The sequence below is a fragment of the Triticum aestivum genome, chromosome 6D (assembly GCF_018294505.1).
Source record: "Triticum aestivum cultivar Chinese Spring chromosome 6D, IWGSC CS RefSeq v2.1, whole genome shotgun sequence".
Classification (NCBI taxonomy): domain Eukaryota; kingdom Viridiplantae; phylum Streptophyta; class Magnoliopsida; order Poales; family Poaceae; genus Triticum; species Triticum aestivum.
The window spans coordinates 59279604-59297982 of record NC_057811.1 but is presented as its reverse complement, the minus strand read 5'-3'; the positions used below and the strand labels follow the sequence as shown (position 1 = coordinate 59297982).

Below are 18379 nucleotides of genomic sequence, written 5' to 3'. Positions count from 1 at the left end.
AAACTATGCTTTTATTTGCGCGTGAACTATGTTTTATTCTTCGAATTTGAACTCAATTGTCGGAATCGCTGTCAAATTCGCTTATCGGGTTTTCGGTTCTGCGAATATGTTTTTTTACGGGTCGGCTATGCGGACCTGCTTTGCCGCAGCCCGCATCGGCCTGCAAATCCGTTTTCCAGCGAACTATAATTGTATTTTGCAGGTCAGCATTATATGGGTCTGTTAAAGATATTCTAAGGAAGAAGTCTTGTATGACCTGATTGCTGATGATGATATGTCTGTCGTCTTGTATGACCTGATTACTGATGATGGTATGTCTGTCGTTCATCATTTCTGATGCGAATAAAATTAGAGCTTGTTCATCGGGCAGAGAGACCAATGCCCGCAGCCATCGACGGCGGCGACGCTCCGGGTGACTGCGGAAATGCACGCCGATGTACGAATAGGAGTGGGAGCCTCGGAGCGCGGTGGAGCCGCCACTGGTCGCCGCGCGTCCGCCGTCCGACCGCGACAGCTGATCCAGCGCTTCGTTCGCCGGGCTGCCCGCCAGCCGTTCGACGAAATGCCGGAGCCATGCACGCCTGGGCCACGGCAGCGCCGCCACGCGGAACAAGCAAACAGCGGCGCCGAGCGAGGATGAGCGACTTCAGGCTGGCTAGCCGGTGCAGGGGCGCGCAAGCACGTGGCGGCGGCTCACCGGTGAGCATTAGCATCCACATAATCTATTCTTCTACTAGCTCGTTTCAAAAGAACAATTTGTTATTCTATTCTAACGCTTACTGCCCTTCACCATGTTCAACTCTTAGCTTCAACGATCACATGACGCCGTTCCATCTCCGCCCAATAGACGGACGCGCACATCTACTCCTAGCAAGCTAGCCATTCGGCGCGTCTCGATTAGTCTGTTAATTAATAATTATCGCATACCAGTAAAAAATCATGGATGGTTACTTGACTCCTACTCTGATAATACTCACTCCGTGAAGTGGTTATCACACTACACTCTGTCCTAGGTTCCCACTTACAATTTGGACGAATAGTCAGAGTGTGCACTCCAACAAAGAGAGTGTTTTAAGGCTTTTTAAAGTACAATCTTGCAGTACGCATGGCTACAATAGAATATGTAAACAGAGTTGTGGACTGCACCAGGTCCGGGCCTCCAGCCTTCACCGATAAATGGCTGCCGGGAAGGGTCCAAAATGTTCGGCGAGGAACGGACAATCAAAGCCACATCAGTGGCAGTGATGTTCTTACTAATGTATTTTGCTAACCACAAGAGACCTTGGTGTTTTTACCTACCAGTTCCCAGTTTGCAGCTGTAAAGCTACATATCAAACTTCATATAGGTGCCTTGATTGTTCTAGGCCTGTATGAATATGATAGCAGGAACCAGTTGTGGGGAGAAGGGAAACCTTGCGTTTAAAAGTTCCACTTGGTAGATCTGCAGGTTTTGCGGGGGACCAGATTCGTGATTGCGCTTAATCTGCTTCTAGGTGTTTGAGCCAATTCCTTATGGATTTGTTTGCAAGTTTCAAATTGCAACTCTGTTATGCCACACTCGCCATGGTGGCTCACCTGTCATTGACACTAGTTTTGCCGAAGCTGCCAAAGTTTTGGTGACTGGTTTGTCTACCTCCAAAATGAAAAGGGAAAAGGTCTGCAGCGATTTATCGGACTACTCCTACTGTGGTGGGATAATGTAAGCGTGAGTAAAATTTCCACCTTTGAACAGTTTAAACTAAAATTTATGCCACACTTGCCATTTGGCGAAGTATAAGAGTAGCATCTTTGAAAGGCATAAAACTAGCGACTACTGCAGAATCGACAGGAGCCACCATGACAGCTATTCCCTCTGCTATAGTACTGTATTTGAAGTTTGCGTTTTATATGGTACAGTCTTCAACTGGTCGCTGGCCTATAAAATACAGAAGTTGCTGTGTTGGAAAGAGCAAGAGGCACAGTCCTTCCAGAGATACGTGCATTAGCAATAGAGAATGGAAGGGGCTGGTGAGAGGGATGAGATTGGACACGAACCTCACCATGGAGGTGCAGTGCAGAGTGGTGGCAAGCACAAGGACAGCACTACCGGTGACGAAAAAGATGGGGAATTTCAGGTGCAGGTATACTACTACATTCTTGTGCATCTCTAAGGTTGAATTAAGTTGTGTACTTGTTTCTGTTCAGTGTGAACTTTTTTACTGCATGGTAGCAGCCAAGATGGAGGAAGTTCTTGGCTCATGTTGGGTCTGGAGCTCTTGTGGCCATTGGCTTCTTGGATCCTAGCAACTGTAAGCTCCTTTATTTTTGCTCAGAGCTGCATACCGTTTAGATACACTCTTTAACAAAAATGAGACCAACTTTCAAGGTGGTAAAGCTTGTTTCTGATGTATGATTTGACAGTGGAAACTGACATGCAAGCTGGAGCTGACTTCAAGTATGAGGTAGTATAGTTGCTGCCTTCTTGCCTCTGATGGGCACTACTGCACTAAAGGAGTTTTTTGGGGGGTATCCAGAAAGGAAACATATATTTTGCAGCAGATTAGCTTTGCAGCTTTAGTTAAGTTTTAAGGAAGTGATAAGAATGCTCTTAAATTTTGCATCATGCGCCTTTTCTAAAAGACAATTCATACAAATTTGGATGAGAGTACCACTTATGGCAGTTCGCTTAGTAATTGTAACCTGAGCCAGGGTCCAGTTTTTCAAATCCTTGGTGAACAAACTCGATTATAAACCCTGTTTTCAATGCTAAATTGCTTATTGCATATGTAGATCACAACATTTCAAACACTTTTCCCCAGACTATCAATTGATCAACATAGAACGACATGATATCTTATTTTCTAGAAGTATATTTACATATAGGGCCGATTTTATGCTACTCCGTCCGATCCATATTACTTGTCTTGGATTTGTCGAGATACGGATGTACATCCATATCTAGACAAATCTAAGACAAGTAATATGGATCGGAGGGAGTATAATATTACTGATACAAGAAACCTAGAGAAGTGATCAAGAGAAATAATTATTTATACCAATATAGAGTGAAAAGGTCTGTAAGAAAATGAAAGAAGAACGCACTCTACCGGTCATTTCTGTTTCTCTCCTTTTGTTCTACGTATTCAGCATTCTTTCTTTACCAATCTGATTTTATTTTTAAATTTACCATGATCAGCTTCTGTGGGTCGTCTTAGTTGGGATGATCTTTGTGCTCTTTATACAAACATTATCCGCCAACCTTGGAGTGAAAACCGGTACCTTTCGCTCAACAATCTGTCATGGTTTCTGCATATCAAATCTGCACTTATCGCTCAATCCTGTACAGGGAGGCATCTTGCTGAACTCTGCAGGGAAGAGTATCCCCCCTTCGTCAATATTTGCTTATGGATCATTGCAGAGCTTGCAGTAATTTCTGATGATATCCCTGAAGGTTGATCAGTACACCTTATTTGTTACTTCCATTTTATATTTCGTTTCTTTGCTGAGTTTTACGTTTGAGTAACATATACTGTATCTACTGCAGTGTTAGGTACCGCCTTTGCATTCAACATATTGTTCAAAATTCCTGTGTGGGCTGGAGTTATCCTCACGGTGTTCAGCACCCTCTTGCTTCTTGGGGTGCAGAGATTTGGTGTATGCAAACACAAACCTCTCCTTAGAAATTTCCAGCTATGTATTTTTTTTCGAAAAGGGGAGAAAAAAAGCTATTTATGATTTAACCTTACCATGTATCTTCATGTGTATCACCAGGCCCGGAAACTGGAGTTCATCATAGCAGCGTTCATGTTCACCATGGCAGGCTGCTTCTTCGGAGAATTGAGCTACCTTAGTCCATCTGCTAGAGATGTGACCAAGGGCATGTTTGTCCCCTCTCTGCGAGGGAAAGGTGCTGCTGCCAATGCGATGGCGCTCTTTGGCGCTATCATCCACCGTAAGGAACTTATTTAGTCGTCAGGGTTTGTTCAGCATCCCTGTTGTTCACTATGGTTATTGTGCGTCAATCCATATGGATGCAAAATTCATAGCGAGCCTTTCTGTGACATTCATGCAGGTACAACTTGTTCTTGCACTCTGCCCTGGTCCTCTCATGGAAGACCCCACGGTCAGACAAAAGCATCAGAGTAGGTTGCACATAGGATAGGAAAGAGCGCTCTAAGGACTAGATGCAGTTCGTTGCTGAGTGGCAAATGGCTCACTGACTTCACTGTTATATGTTTTGGACAGGCGGCCTGCAGATACGTCCTCATAGAGTGCAGCCTTGCTTTCGTCGTGGCGTTCCTCATCAACGTCGCGGTGGTTATCGTTGCTGGATCCATTTGTAGCGCTAATAATCTCTCTCCGGCCGATGCCGGCGCTTGCGGCGATCTTACTCTCCAATCTGCACCTCTGCTGATCAGAGTATGCCATGCTTGAGCTGATGGAATGATCGTTCCAGTTTCAAAAGCGTCTGAAGTACCTTATGTTGTGTAATGCGAAAGGAATAACCGTCAGACATCTGATGTTAGAGTTCTGCATTAAATCCTTGTTTAATTATCATTTTTGTTCCTTTCAGAATGTTTTGGGGAGATCAAGCTCTGTTGTGTATGCGGTTGCGCTGCTAGCTTCTGGGCAAAGCACCACAATTAGTTGCACATTCGCTGGGCAGGTCATCATGCAGGTAACCATTCCTATTCCAGGTGTTATCCAGTTTATTTATGCAAATTATTCAGAGGCATTCTTAAGCATTATCTATGCCAGTGAGTATAGACATCTTCCCTTACAATTATGGGCTGTTACAGGGGTTTCTGGACATGAAGATGAAGAACTGGGTTAGGAACCTCATCACCCGGGTCATCGCCATTGCTCCAAGCCTTATAGTCTCCATTGTGAGCGGTCCGTCAGGCGCTGGCAAGCTAATCATCCTTTCCTCGGTACTCCTCCGTGACCTCTTCCCAGTTCCACCATCCTAGTTAAAAAAATGGTCACTGCAATGGCTGATTAGTTAATCTGCACTTTGTACCCAAAGAAATATTAATCTCCGGGCTGACTGATGAGCTTGGTTCCTGATTTTTTTCTTCTCTGATGCAGATGATTCTTTCGTTTGAGTTGCCATTCGCTCTCATCCCTCTCCTCAAGTTCTGCAACAGCAGCAAGAAAGTAGGACCCCTCAAGGAATCCATCTATGTAAGCCTCCAAACAATTTCCTCACAACAAACACAAAATTACACAATCGACATTCACAAATAGTAACGTTTATAACACAAAATTACACATAGAAAAAATTGGATGTCACATATTGCAACTTTAGAGATCAGAATTGCGAACACGCATATGATGATCAATGCATGGGTGCAGACGGTGATCATTGCGTAGGCCCTCAGTGTGGCGCTCATCATCGTCAACACCTACTTCCTGGTATGGACTTACATAGACTGGCTGGCACATAACCACCTCCCAAGGTACACCAACACGCTGGTCTCTGTGGTCGTCTTTGCGCTCATGGCCGCCTACCTCGTCGCCGTCGTGTACCTGACGTTCAGGAAAGACATGGTGGTGACGTACGTACCAGTGGCAGAGAGAGTGCAGGGCCAGGCGGAGGCTGGTAGGGCACCGGTGTTGGCGTCCGGTGCAGACGGAGACCAGCCGGCACCGTACAGGAAAGACCTAGCCGATGCCTCAATGTAGCTACTAGCTAGTATACCATGATGGATGACAGTGTGCTCAATGGTGTCCTTTGCTTATGTGCTATGGTTATACTTCCCTCAAGCATGCTGTGCATCCTATACATGTTCAGTGCATACAAGTGTAATTACTATTGTGGTTGGTTGCATTTGTTGAAACATCCAGTTGTGTGGTGGCCTGTATTTGTGAAGACATGCTGAAGTGAGAGTTTTTTTGGTAGGCTATATGTGTTACATTTATGAGATATTACGAAAGTGAATTTTGTACACAATTCTAGCAAGATTTTAGTATAAAATAATTATGTGTCGTAAATATTTTAAACATCTGAACATGGAAACATACTGCGCCAAATGAGAAATGCTAGCAGCAATTTTTCTCATGATGCTGCAGTTGCTTGGTTCGGGAGTCGGACCTAGGGTTTTCACCCGGCTTCAAGGTGGGATGAAAACCTCAATGGCACTTCCAAGGATACTGCCCGCAATGTTCATCGTCACCGGAGACATCTATGGCCATAGGTTTAAGCTAATCCACAATATGGGTCTGTCGTCCTCCCCTACCATCAACTCTCTGCCATGACAACCATGAAGAATGGAAGCACCAGCGAGGGCCTTCCAACAAAAGGCAAGCGCCGACACTTCAACCACCACTTGGAGCCGTTGTCATGGCTTCCTTGCGATTGTTATTGTCGAGCAACCACGGCAATCTAAGAAGCACAAGAGCCCCCTCGCGCCGTCCACCATGAGGCTGATGGCTGTAGCCTGCAACATTCTCTGGCAGTGGTGGAGGTGCTTCTTTGTTGTTCTCATCGTCGGGGAGGGCGTGGATGCGGCTAAGTTTGCTGGAGAAGGTGGATGTTCCCTCATGAGAATCTGTCTTTGTCAAGAATTTCTCCTACTTAAAAAAGATGTAGTGTTGTGTCGTACACTCTTACTTCGTTCTGTTGAATTGTATATATGGATTGCCTAACCATTTTCATTAGTTCAAATTTTCATTGTGTTGGCTAATGCACGAAGCTTAACATGGTATCAGGGTCTAAAGTCTTCAGTTTAAGTCCTTGCTTTCGCAATTTCTCTAAAATTGTCGCTCCTTCCTCTGTGTCCATGTAGAGGTCTCTTGAGCCATACCTCTGAGTCTATTCACGTATTGACTTCCCGCGTCACACCTGAGATGGGGTGTTGAAGTTTATATATGGATTGAGTAGCGGACTCACTACTAGGAAAAGGGCTATAGATGGAATGGCCACTAATGGCGCACCAGACATGTGGTGCACCACTCCTATATAGCAGTGGCGCACCATGTGCTGGTGCGCCATTAGTGTGAAAGACACTAATGGCGCACCAGACACACGGTGCGCCACTAGTAACAATTTTTTTTTCAAACATACTAATGGCGCACCAGGGCACAGTGCACCATTACTAGTTCTAACTAGTGATGGCGCACCGGCCTCATAGTGCGCCACTACTATATATATCTTTTTTTGCAAAACTACTAATGGCGCACCAGTGTACAGTGCGCCATTACTAGTTTAAACTAGTAATGGCGCACTGTTCCCCGGTGCGCCATTAGTGTATATTTCATGGACACTTGATCTCGATCCCCCTCCATCTCGATCGCTATCCCACCTCGCCAGATTCGGTCCCCCTCGCCGCCGAGCACCCCCCGCACCCTCTACCCCGCTCCACCGGCCGCCGCCGCCGACCCCCGCACCCTCCCCCGCTCCACCACCGCCGACGACCCACCACACCCTCCCCTGCTCCACCGCCGCCGACGACCCACCGCACCCTCCCCTGCTCCACCGCCGCCGACGACCCACCGCACCCTCCCCGGCCCGCTCCATCGCCGCCGACGACCACCCGCACCCTCCCTGGCCCGCTCCACCGTCACAAAAAATTATTACTGTTTTTATAAAAAATTATTAGTTTCATATTCATATTCATTTTCTAAAAAATTATTAGATGCAACAAAAAATAATAATAATAAAATTACTTATGGCGCACCTCTGGCTGGTGCGCCATTGCTATATATAAAAAAAGATTACTAATGGCGCACCTCTGGCCGGTGCGCCATTGCTATGTAAAAAAAAGATTACTAATGGCGCACCGGTGGTGGGTGCGCCATTGCTATCTAAAAAAACATTCTAATGGCGCACCGCTTCGGGGTGCGCCATTAGTATGTTTCCCCCTAGCTAATTCCTCCCTCTCCCTCGCCAGATCCCCTTCGTCCCTCTCCCTCGCCAGTAACTCCCCGACCCCCGCCGGACTCCACCCCCGCCGCCCCCCGCGCCCCCGCGCCCCCCAGCACTGCAGCTCCCCCGCGCCGCCGCCCCCGCGCCCCCACCACTGCAGCTCCCCCGCGCCGACCCGCGAAGCACATGGCCGCCGGCCTCCCCGCGACCAACCGAGGCGCCCAGGAGGACCGCCGCCGTCTTCCTCTTCGACTATAGGACCCGGACGAGCTCGGACGCCCTCGAGCCATCCCTTCGACGCCGCCACCGACCCCGACCCCAACCCCGACCCCGACCCCTCCGGCGACCGGCCGCGCCCGCCCAGGTCCCTCTCCTCCTTCCTCCTTCCTCCTTCTTGTCCAGCACCCGCCGCCCCGACAGCATCTCCAGCAGCACCACCCCACAGTTGTACATTTTTTTTGGGGTATTAAGGCATTTTAGAGTTAGTTTTATTCATGAGGCAGTACTTTATTTTAATATTTGAAAGGGCCTCTCACAAGACATGTATTGTCAAGCACATCGATGAACTAATCTTTTTATTTATTATAATCTTACAACCAAACATAAGCAGGATAGTGTTGGGTTCAATTTTCACTGGTATTTATTTTGGGGCATCAATGCATTTTAGAGATAGTCTTGATGGATGCAGTGCTTCAATTTAATAATCAGTAAGGACCTCATAGTAGTACATGCATTGTCAAGCACATTGAAGGAACAATCTTTTTTGTGCAGTACAATATCCCAACTAAACACAAGCAGGACAGTGCTGTGGGAATACCAGTTCCATTGAGGATTTCTGACATCAGATTAGTTTAGCAGCCCCATTTTGATACCATTACTTTTCTTGGGGGGCAAATCTCCAGTGTGCTTTTTTCTTTCCAAAGGAAAAGAAAATGTGGTGTATAACAAATGTATTATTTGGTGGAAATTGAGATATCATATTAATCATTGACAAATTGGCTTTGAACAAATAATCTTAAATCCATGCATACCTACACAATTCATCTATTTGCTCAAATTTCTCCAAATTTGCATTTTATTGTCTGTTTATGATTTGGAAATATTCTAATTCAAGTTTTGTTGCGTATAACAAAACACAGTCACCTCCAAAGAAAAGCATCAAGGACGGTACCTACAAAAGGATTATCTGTAACGAGGTCGATAAGCTGGTAACTAAGTTCTGTTCTGTAAAATCTCTCGACTTTTTTAGCGTTATAAGGGTCCATAAGCAGTGTTGTCATCAGGTCCAGACATAAGCTCCTGTAGTAAGTAGCTTTTGGTTTTATCTTTGTAAGATAACTGGTTCTTGTAGTTTGCTGTTGGTTTCTCTTAATGGAAATCGGAGGGGTAAACCCTTCCTTGATAAAAATTAAAGTGTCTGGTTTGTCGATTGCAGAACTGAACTTCTCTTTGAGAATGTGTACTCTGTGCTCTTGACATTTGCGCTTAAAGTTCTGAGAAAATCCACATGGTCTTTCATTTCTGTTGCATTGTTTTATCTATATGGTCTTTCATTTCAGAGTTACACTTATATCATATTAATCATTGACAAATCCACATGCTTAATCAATCGAGTAGTAAGTTGTTTAGGCTTGGCCATTTCCACTCATTGTAGATAGATAGAGTTACACTTTTGTTACATTGCATTATCTTTCTGTAGAGTAGTAATGCTCCACTTCCATTGGTACTACTTGTGATGCTGACAGCAAGTCTGTAATTACTCTAGTTAGTTAGGGAGGGAGGGGGCTAATTATAAACAGTAGCAGATGCATGTGCTACCTATTCTAGACTGATGATGAGCAATGTGTCCACGCATACATTTCTTTCTTTTTTCTTTTTGGAAGGGAATATATGTGTTGTTATCACCTCACCAGCGGTCAGAGTTGATGTTTGGGTGCACACTGACTGGTGGCGCCATTTTTTTAATGGCTTTTCACTGATTAACCTAACTATTTATCTTAATTAATTTATTAATGGATCAGTTAGTACTACTCCAGTCCAGTGGGTAAATATGGATTAGCAATGTCATCAAGCTGCTCTCCAGCAAACTAAGAGAGAGAGAGGGGGAGGGAGCAGCCATGTGGCCACGTGTTGTGTATGAACTGCAATTTCATTTATGTTGTTATAAGTTTGTTGCTGTCAGCATGAGTTAACTTGCTGTCATTTATCAAAATTCAGAATGTGCTGGACTATATGTTCATTGGTACTACTTGTGATGTTGCTACTGTACTACTTGGGAATTTTGTCAACTTGTGATGCTGCTGCTGTACCCCGAGAGGCCCTTGAGTTTGCTGGAATGTCGATTAACTTCCGTTCCGGCAAATTCGGGTACTCCATATGTCCTATTTTCAGCAAAGGTCATGCTGAAATTTTCCATGAATTTTAGCATGACTTTGCTAAAAATAGGACATATGGGGTACTTGTGACTAATGCATGGGCCGGGGTCTTAGTACTTAATTAAGTAGGAACCACTCATCCTAACCATTTGCTCTCAAAATTACCACTTCACTTCTTACTACTGAAAATCTTAGACCATCTCCATTCACCAATTGCTCAAACCAGTTCGAAGGGCGTGTTTTCACCACACTGTGGATTATCTTATTGGACCCAACAGAGATGATGTAGTTTTGAATTATGAACATAGGAAATGTCGTCATCGGACGACGAAAGTCTCCCGGGGGAGTGCGACTGGTGCCACGACGGTCGAGGTCTGTGCGACAGGCCTCACCTGGACGATGATCGGCGCTTCAGCATTAAGCTCGAGGAGACCTTCGAAGTTGAAACGGTACGCAACGACGACAAGTGTTTTTTTTCATAATTAAGCATGACTTCAACTATTTCAACGTGTAATTTCATCTTTTACAATTCGAGTATAGTTTATCCCATGCCATGCAAGACGCTATGTCTTGGAGAGGATGGATTTTGAAGATCATGAAAATTTTGAAACGAAGAAAATTCACCTAAGGACACATCATGATGTGGATTTTGAAGTAAATCTGTATAATGCTGAGAGCGTAACCCATTTTGGTTGCAAAAATTGGGAAGCATTTTGCAAGATGTATGGTTTTGATGAGGGTATGCTTGTCACCATGGATCTTGGTGATCCTGACATCGACCAAGACAATATGGACATTTGGGTCCTTGTTGATACGCCTCCAGTTCTACCGCTATGTGAGTTTCTCAAACATAGTTAATTATTAACTAATTTATATTGTTTATTTCAAAATAGTTGACAACTTATTTCCATTGACAGCTTATTTTGATTGTTCAAAAAATGTGCGGAACATGGTAGACAAAACCCACTACACCGATGGCTCCGAGTTAACTTATCAGGAGAAAAATCATCTGGTCGGATTTTGTACTGATCTTGAGAATTACAATATCTACAATCAAACTCCTCAACATTATGGTCAATACGTGCCACTAGTGCACGTGTTGAACTACGGTAACTACCATGGAGATACCCTGGTAAGATTTTTTACTATTACGACATCCGTGCATCTTTTGCATACTTCTAAAACTAGTACATCATTGCTAACTATGAAGTTATTACTATGTTTTTCAACAGAGAATCCCAGAGGATTGTGTGCCTCATTTGATGTATCAGAATGGCAGCCTTCGTGTTTTGAACTTATATCCAGGTCATCCTACGAATCTCAACTGTCCATACCGGATTTCTAGAAGAAGTGGAGACATGCTAATCAGAGAATGGAAAAAAAATATATGGACAGTCATAAGGAGATTCTTGGAAGCAAAAGGAAGCGCCGCGCAAGAATTGGAGACAGGATGATCTCCATTCTCCATAATGGAGAGTCAGGGTCTATATTGTTTTATGCTATTTTACCTCAAATAGGGTATTTAGGTCCTGCCTAATACTAATGATCATGTGCTAAGAACAATTAAGTAGGGTTGGTTCGATGACTATCAGGATGATCGTATGACTTGTTATTAATAACGAGTAGAAGTTGTATGATGATGATTAGTAGGACTTGTTAGGATTAGTATTACTTTCGACAAACTCGCTACTTGCGGTCTCGAGACTTGTAATGTTCTATGTTTGTTCGGTCTTTTGAATTCGGAGACTAATATGATGAATTGTATTCGGAGACTAATTTTCTATTGTATTCGATGAATCTGCTGTTGCTGTGTGTTGCTGTTTATATTCTATCCAATAATATATTTTGTAATTTGTGCAAATATCAGAAAAGAAAAAAATTCCTAATATACATACTAATGGCGCATCACCACAACGTGCGCCATTAGTATGCCAAAGGATACTAATGGCGCATCACCCCGCAGTGCGCCATTAGTATGGCAAAGCACATGGGTAAATATGGCCCCCTGGGAGGCATACTAATGGCGCACCTTGGCCTATACTAATGGCGCACTGCCTGGTGCGCCATTAGTAAAAAATACTAGTGGCGTGATACTAGTGGCGCACCAGTAGTGCGCCATTAGTAGGCAAAACTGGTGCGCCACTAGTAGGCCTTTTCCTAGTAGTGACTTTTGGTTGCGTTGGCTAGTGCATGAAGCTTAACCTTAGATATGCCCTCTCTCCCTCCTCTCTGTTTTAATTTTTTTCCGTCTCCCATCTTTGATTTGTTTTCATCGATATCGATTTTCTCCGAAAACCGCCTCAACTACCCCACCTCTTACTGACTTATCAAATAAAATCATGTTTTCTTCGGTAAGCCAATAAGTGTTTACCAAATAACATCTTTTTTTACACAATCACATTAATATGGGCATGTAGACCACTGGCTAACCTATTACAATATTTATTCCCCTCTTACAGCACATGGGCAAGTTTATTTTCTAATTGGTTAGAACATTACGGTAGGATTTTTAAACAATATAGATAAGCAGGTCCAGACTTCACATCCAACGATGGTAATTTCAAGAATGAAGTGCATTGTAGGTCTCTAAACTATTTCAGGGGTGTTATGTAGGTTCTCAAACTATGAAAATTGGCATTCAGGTCCTCAAAGTGCAGTAAGTGTGTCATTCTGGTCCAAAATCTGTCCGACCCCGCCTTACCGGCTAGCTGGAGCCGTTGACCCGTGACACGGCAGACAGGGGATCCCGCATGGTAACGGCCGGTGACGAAAATATGCAAATAAATTCAAATAAATTACAGGAAATGATAAATGCACTTCACTCCAAATAAATTAAAATTCATGGTTTCCAATTGAACTTGTGTTCGCCAACCACAAATTAATGAACATTTAAAGTCGCGAAAGATAAATTTGGAAATTTTAGCGCTATTTTTAAAGTCGTGAACATTTTTTTTCACTATTTATGAATATATTTCGAAACCTTGAACATTTTGTAAATTCATAAACTTATTATCAAATTCATGGACATTTTTTAACCATGAACATCTTTGTAAATCTGTGAACATTTTAAATTCACAAAAAAATTATAATTTTTAAAAAATGAACATTTATTAATTTTGTGCAAACATTTTTTCAAATTCATCATTCGCCAACATTTTCTCCATATTCGCGAACATGTTTTGTGGTTAGTCAACATATTCATTCATGAACAATATTGGTGGTCCGCGAACATTTTCTTTTCTTTTAAAATTTATCATCCGCAAATATTTTTTAAAATCATTAATATTTTTTCCAAATTCATTGTGCCGCGGACATTTTTTGAAGTCACACACTTTTTTTTCCATATTTGCAAACAATATTGGTCGTTCCCGAACATCTTTGTAAATTTATCGTCCGTGCATACTTTTTTTAAAGGTGCAAACATTTATTTCATATTCGCGATCTTTTTTTGTTGTTCGCGAACATATTTTAAGATTTATTGTTCGTGAACATATTTTCTTTTCTAATAAAATTTATCATTAGCAAACATTTTCTTAAGTCGCGAACATTTTACCAAATTCATCTTCGTAAATTTTTTTCTTCAAATTCATCATTCGCCAACATTTTTTTAAAGTAGCGAACATTTGTCCATATTTGTGAACATTTTTATAAACTAACGAACATTCTTTTAAATTCGTTAGCATTTTTCCATATCTGCGAACATTTTTTTGAAACATTGAATTTGAATTTATTTGCATATTTTCGTCACCGGCCTTTACATTGAGGGGCCCGCTTCTAACATGTCACGGGTCAATGGCTCCAGCTGGCTGGCCAGATGGGTTCGGACAGATTTTGGACCTGAATGACACACTTACTGCACTTTGAAGACCTGGATGTTGATTTTCGTAGTTTGAGGATCTACATGACACCTCTGAAATAGTTCAGGGACATATAATGCACTTCACTCCAATTTCAACTAGTACTGTTTTCTGCTTAAGGTTCATAATATTTCTTTAAGGGGGTATACTAAGAATCCAGTTTTACAACCTTCCAAAAAAAGATAATATGGGCTACATCTTAAGGCAAAACATATGTTGATTTGTTAGCAAATCAGTACCAGATTCAACATGAAATCTATTTTTATGGAATACATTTGGTATTGTAAACGTTCATTTTGTCCTAAAACTTGGTCAATGTCTAAAGTTTGACTGTAACCATATTCGATATGCAATATCATTTGGCAAGGAGGGAGTACGTGAACTAAATATTTGGCCATGTCCCCGATGTTGCCTCCCAGGGCTTAATTAAGCTCCAAGTGGGAGACCGAGATAAAAGTAAGGTGCAAGGGTAATATTTTCTTTGATAAGAACTATATAGAATGTCGGTCAAGTACCCCACCTGCCACTAGTAAAGTAGTTTAGAATACATGCTCTTTTTTCTTCATGTCTAGTCCCGATGAGGAGCCCCAAGAGATGGCAAGCAAAGAAGGGGGAAATCAAAGAAAAAAAAGGATCATGATGAAGCCATCAACAAGCAGAGGAAGATGCAAGGACAGATAGAAGGGTCATCACACGGAAGATTGCTACTACACCTTCCTTAGGGCAAGCATTTTAACTAGGTTGTTGCCTTGCCTGCTATGAGACTCTTGTTAGGTTTATGGTATGTGTTACTTAAGTCTTGGAGGACATATTTCCTTTATGGGTCATTTATTCAGCTAGTGATTGTTGTTTTTGTTGAGGCTATTCATAACATAGTGCACATGTTGGCAGTTTGGATGATTTGGTGTCACACCCTGATTTTCATGCCACAACACTGAAGTCAATAAATCATGCTAAAATGTGGTTTGACAAAAACTTTTGAGTGTTTTGTCTTTGCTTTGATTGAATGTTTGACTGCTGTTTGCTAGTGCTCTAAAAATCAAATAAATCCTCCAACTCTTATACTCCTTCTCCTTGCTCCAAACTCTTGAACCAATGAACATGCCATGTGTATAGTACCTTCTAGAATTTTCTTACAAAAATAATTTGGCCAAAAAGTATTTTCAGAAATTAGTTTTCCAATAACCCCTGAATTGAGATTTGCACTGCCAGTACTTAATTAAGGGCAGTAAAAATCTTTCCAAAAATATATTTGACTCCTATTAGATATAGGACACCCAGAAACCACAAAAATAAAATTTTAAAAGTTATTTTCCTATTTTATTTAAAGGCTTTTTATTAAGTCCAGAAATGGTCTTTAATAGGTTAAAATTATTTTAATGCTTTAAAAATATTTGGGAAAAACCTAGGGAAACTCAGTGGACATATATTTTCCATATATAAGAGTTTCAACACATGGTCATGTTCAAAATATTGGTCAAATCCCTCAAAAACCCTTTCTGGATATTTCAAGCTTTTGAAATATTTACAAAGGAAATGTTCCCCAAAAATTCCAATACAATTCTAGCATGTCACATATGACATGTTTGATGATCTTGCCAAGTCTCATGTCATGGGGAATAGTATAACCTCATGAAATCTCCTCAAAACCATTTCTGTCCATTTTAAAGTTTGAGCAACTTTACATTGCCAATCATGTCCAAATTCTCTCAAACTTGGTGAACATTCTCAAATGGTGTAATTATGCATCTATACCAAATGGCACAAGTTGGAGAGAATGTTATCTTGATAAAAGTGCCCCAAAACCCTTCCTGTCCAGAACCAAATTTGAACAACTCTACATTGGCAACTTTCTCCTTTTGATCTCAACTTTTGTGGAAATGTTCAGAACCTCAAATGATGACACTACACCAAGTGGTGCATCAAGGAGAACAGATTTGCATGACTAAATCTTGGGAAGTCCATTTCTGTTGATTTCTAGAGTTTACAAAAGTTGCATTGGCAACTTTGCCCAAATGGACTCAATCTTGGTAGAACCACTTGTTTTCTCATGCCATTTCGCCCTGTCAAGCCTTATGAAAAGAGGAGTTCATCTGCTTGCCCAAATCAACAACAAACATCTTCTACCATTTTTCTAAAAACACCAATTTGACCACTTCCACTAATCTCCATGAGCTGAACTTTATCCCACGGCCTCACGTGCTCCTCCTCTACCTCATGCATCTTTCCCTGCCAGAGGAGTCATGATTAAGGGGGGTAGAACCCCATTTTCCCTCTCTGGACAGCAGCTTTCCTCCCATTTTCTCACCTCTCTCTCACTCCTGGCATGTTCCAGAGCATCCAAGGCCTCCTCCCACCTTTTTTATTTCCCCTGCAGCTGCCAGACGCAAGTGGACGCGCGAGTGCACACGGAAAAGCCGCGGATGCCGGCCAAAGACGCGCTCTAGAGCACGTCATCGCGCTCCCGACCGTTGACGCCGCGTCCCCCGACCACCTCGAGCCTCCCCCTTGCGCCAGTCGAGGTGCCTCCACGTCCGCAACACACCACCATGCTGGCCCTCTCCTTCCCCTCTCTGTCCTGCCCATGCCGCGCGTGCCCAGAGCCGCCCGAGCCCGCCAATGCGCGTGCGAGCTCATGGCTCCACCCGGAGCTCTCCCCGCTCCTTCTCTCCCTTCCCCTGGCCGTAGAACATCTCTACAAACGCCCCGGACACGCACACGCGAGCCCCCGTGACCCCTAGCAACGGCAACGACCTCGCCGGCGCACCCGTCCACGGTGCACCTCGCCCCCTTCTATTTAAAGCTACCCCCGAGCCCCCTCTCTACTCCTTTGGCTTTCTCTCCCTCCCGTGCACCCCCTGGACCGACCCACATCCCTCCTCGCGCCCTCCATATCCCCCCATGGACGGAGAACCGCCGCCGGCCCCGTGCTAAATTCGGGCTATCCCGAGCCTCTCTTCTCTCCCTAGCCACTCCTGAGCCCCCTCACCACCACCGCCGACTCGCCCCACACTCCATTTCCTCCTCCCCGTGCCTGCCTCGCTGTGCCAAACCTCGCCGACAGCCTCCTCCGCGGCCATCCAGGCCATTGCCGCTACGGCCCTCCCCGGCATGCGTGAAGCACATGGATGGGTGCGGCGTGGCCTCCTGAGCACGCCGGTGGGCGGAGCGTCGCCGGAGATGCTTTGTAGCGCCGGCAATCGCTGGCGGGAGCCGGTCCTCCCCGCGGCCGGAGCGCGCGCGGGAGGTTGAAGACGGCCTGCTGCTGGGCCCGGCGCGTCAGCGACCCAGCAGGCGGGCCCGACCATTTAAGTGGAAACGGCTTCGGCTGGATCCGCCTCCCCTGCGCGAAGGCGCACCCCTGCGAAGGCCCCTTCGACATCACCACCTCTGCCCGCGCAGCCGAGCCACTGGGCCGGCCCACGGTCTATCTGTCGCCCGTGCGCAGGATAAGGTTGAGGCCTTATTTCCTTTTTCTTTTTCCAGTCAACTTCATAAATCCATAAATAATTCAAATTAACTCCAAATTTGATGATTCAAATTTCTAGTAGTTTCTAAATTCATGCCCTATCTCAAGGTGCTATTTGAACATTTTTCCAGAAATATTTCTTTCACAAATAATTATCAAATACCATTTTTCCATTTCTGTCATAAATTTAGAAAATCACAGAGGGCTCAAATTTGATCCAAATGCCATGATTCAAATTCCTAGATGCTTCTAAGTTCATATCTTAGTTTATGAAATTTTTTATTAATACTTTCTGTGCCACACAAAATAATGAGCCATTTCTTCATACTTGTCAACTTTGCAAATTCATAGGAAAATCATTTGAACTCCAAATCCAGTAAAACCAACTCCTAAATGCTTATAAAATCATGCCTTGTTAAATGGGTATCTTTTCTCATTTTTAAAAAATATGTTTCTGTACACTTCTTGCAAATCCATAAACCCCTTGATTCCATCATATCAAAATGTTTAGAAATATCCACTGACCCAATTCCAATGAAACCACTCTGGTTATTTTTCATATAACTAGAGATGTCCTAGAAAATTCAAATTAATATTTTTAGAGCACTTTTATTTTCTGCCTTGTTGTGTTGCTTATTATGGTTGCTTTCGACGATAGTTGACGAAGTAGACGAAATGCTCGGAGTTGGACCAGAGATATTTGAAGACCTCGAAGACTTTGTTAAAACAGGCAAGCAGCCCTTTGACCATGTCTATGAAACCCTTTTTATGCATGACATATAGCACCATATTGTTGTTGCAACGGAATCATGATGAGGTGGAACCACTTTGA

General features: G+C 43.5%; 1 pseudogene; it reads left to right on the top strand.

Annotated features, from left to right (window-relative positions):
- Positions 1-308: 308 nt before the first annotated feature.
- Positions 309-5982, top strand: LOC123143517 (metal transporter NRAT1-like; annotated as a pseudogene).
- The last annotated feature ends 12397 nt before the right edge of the window (positions 5983-18379 follow it).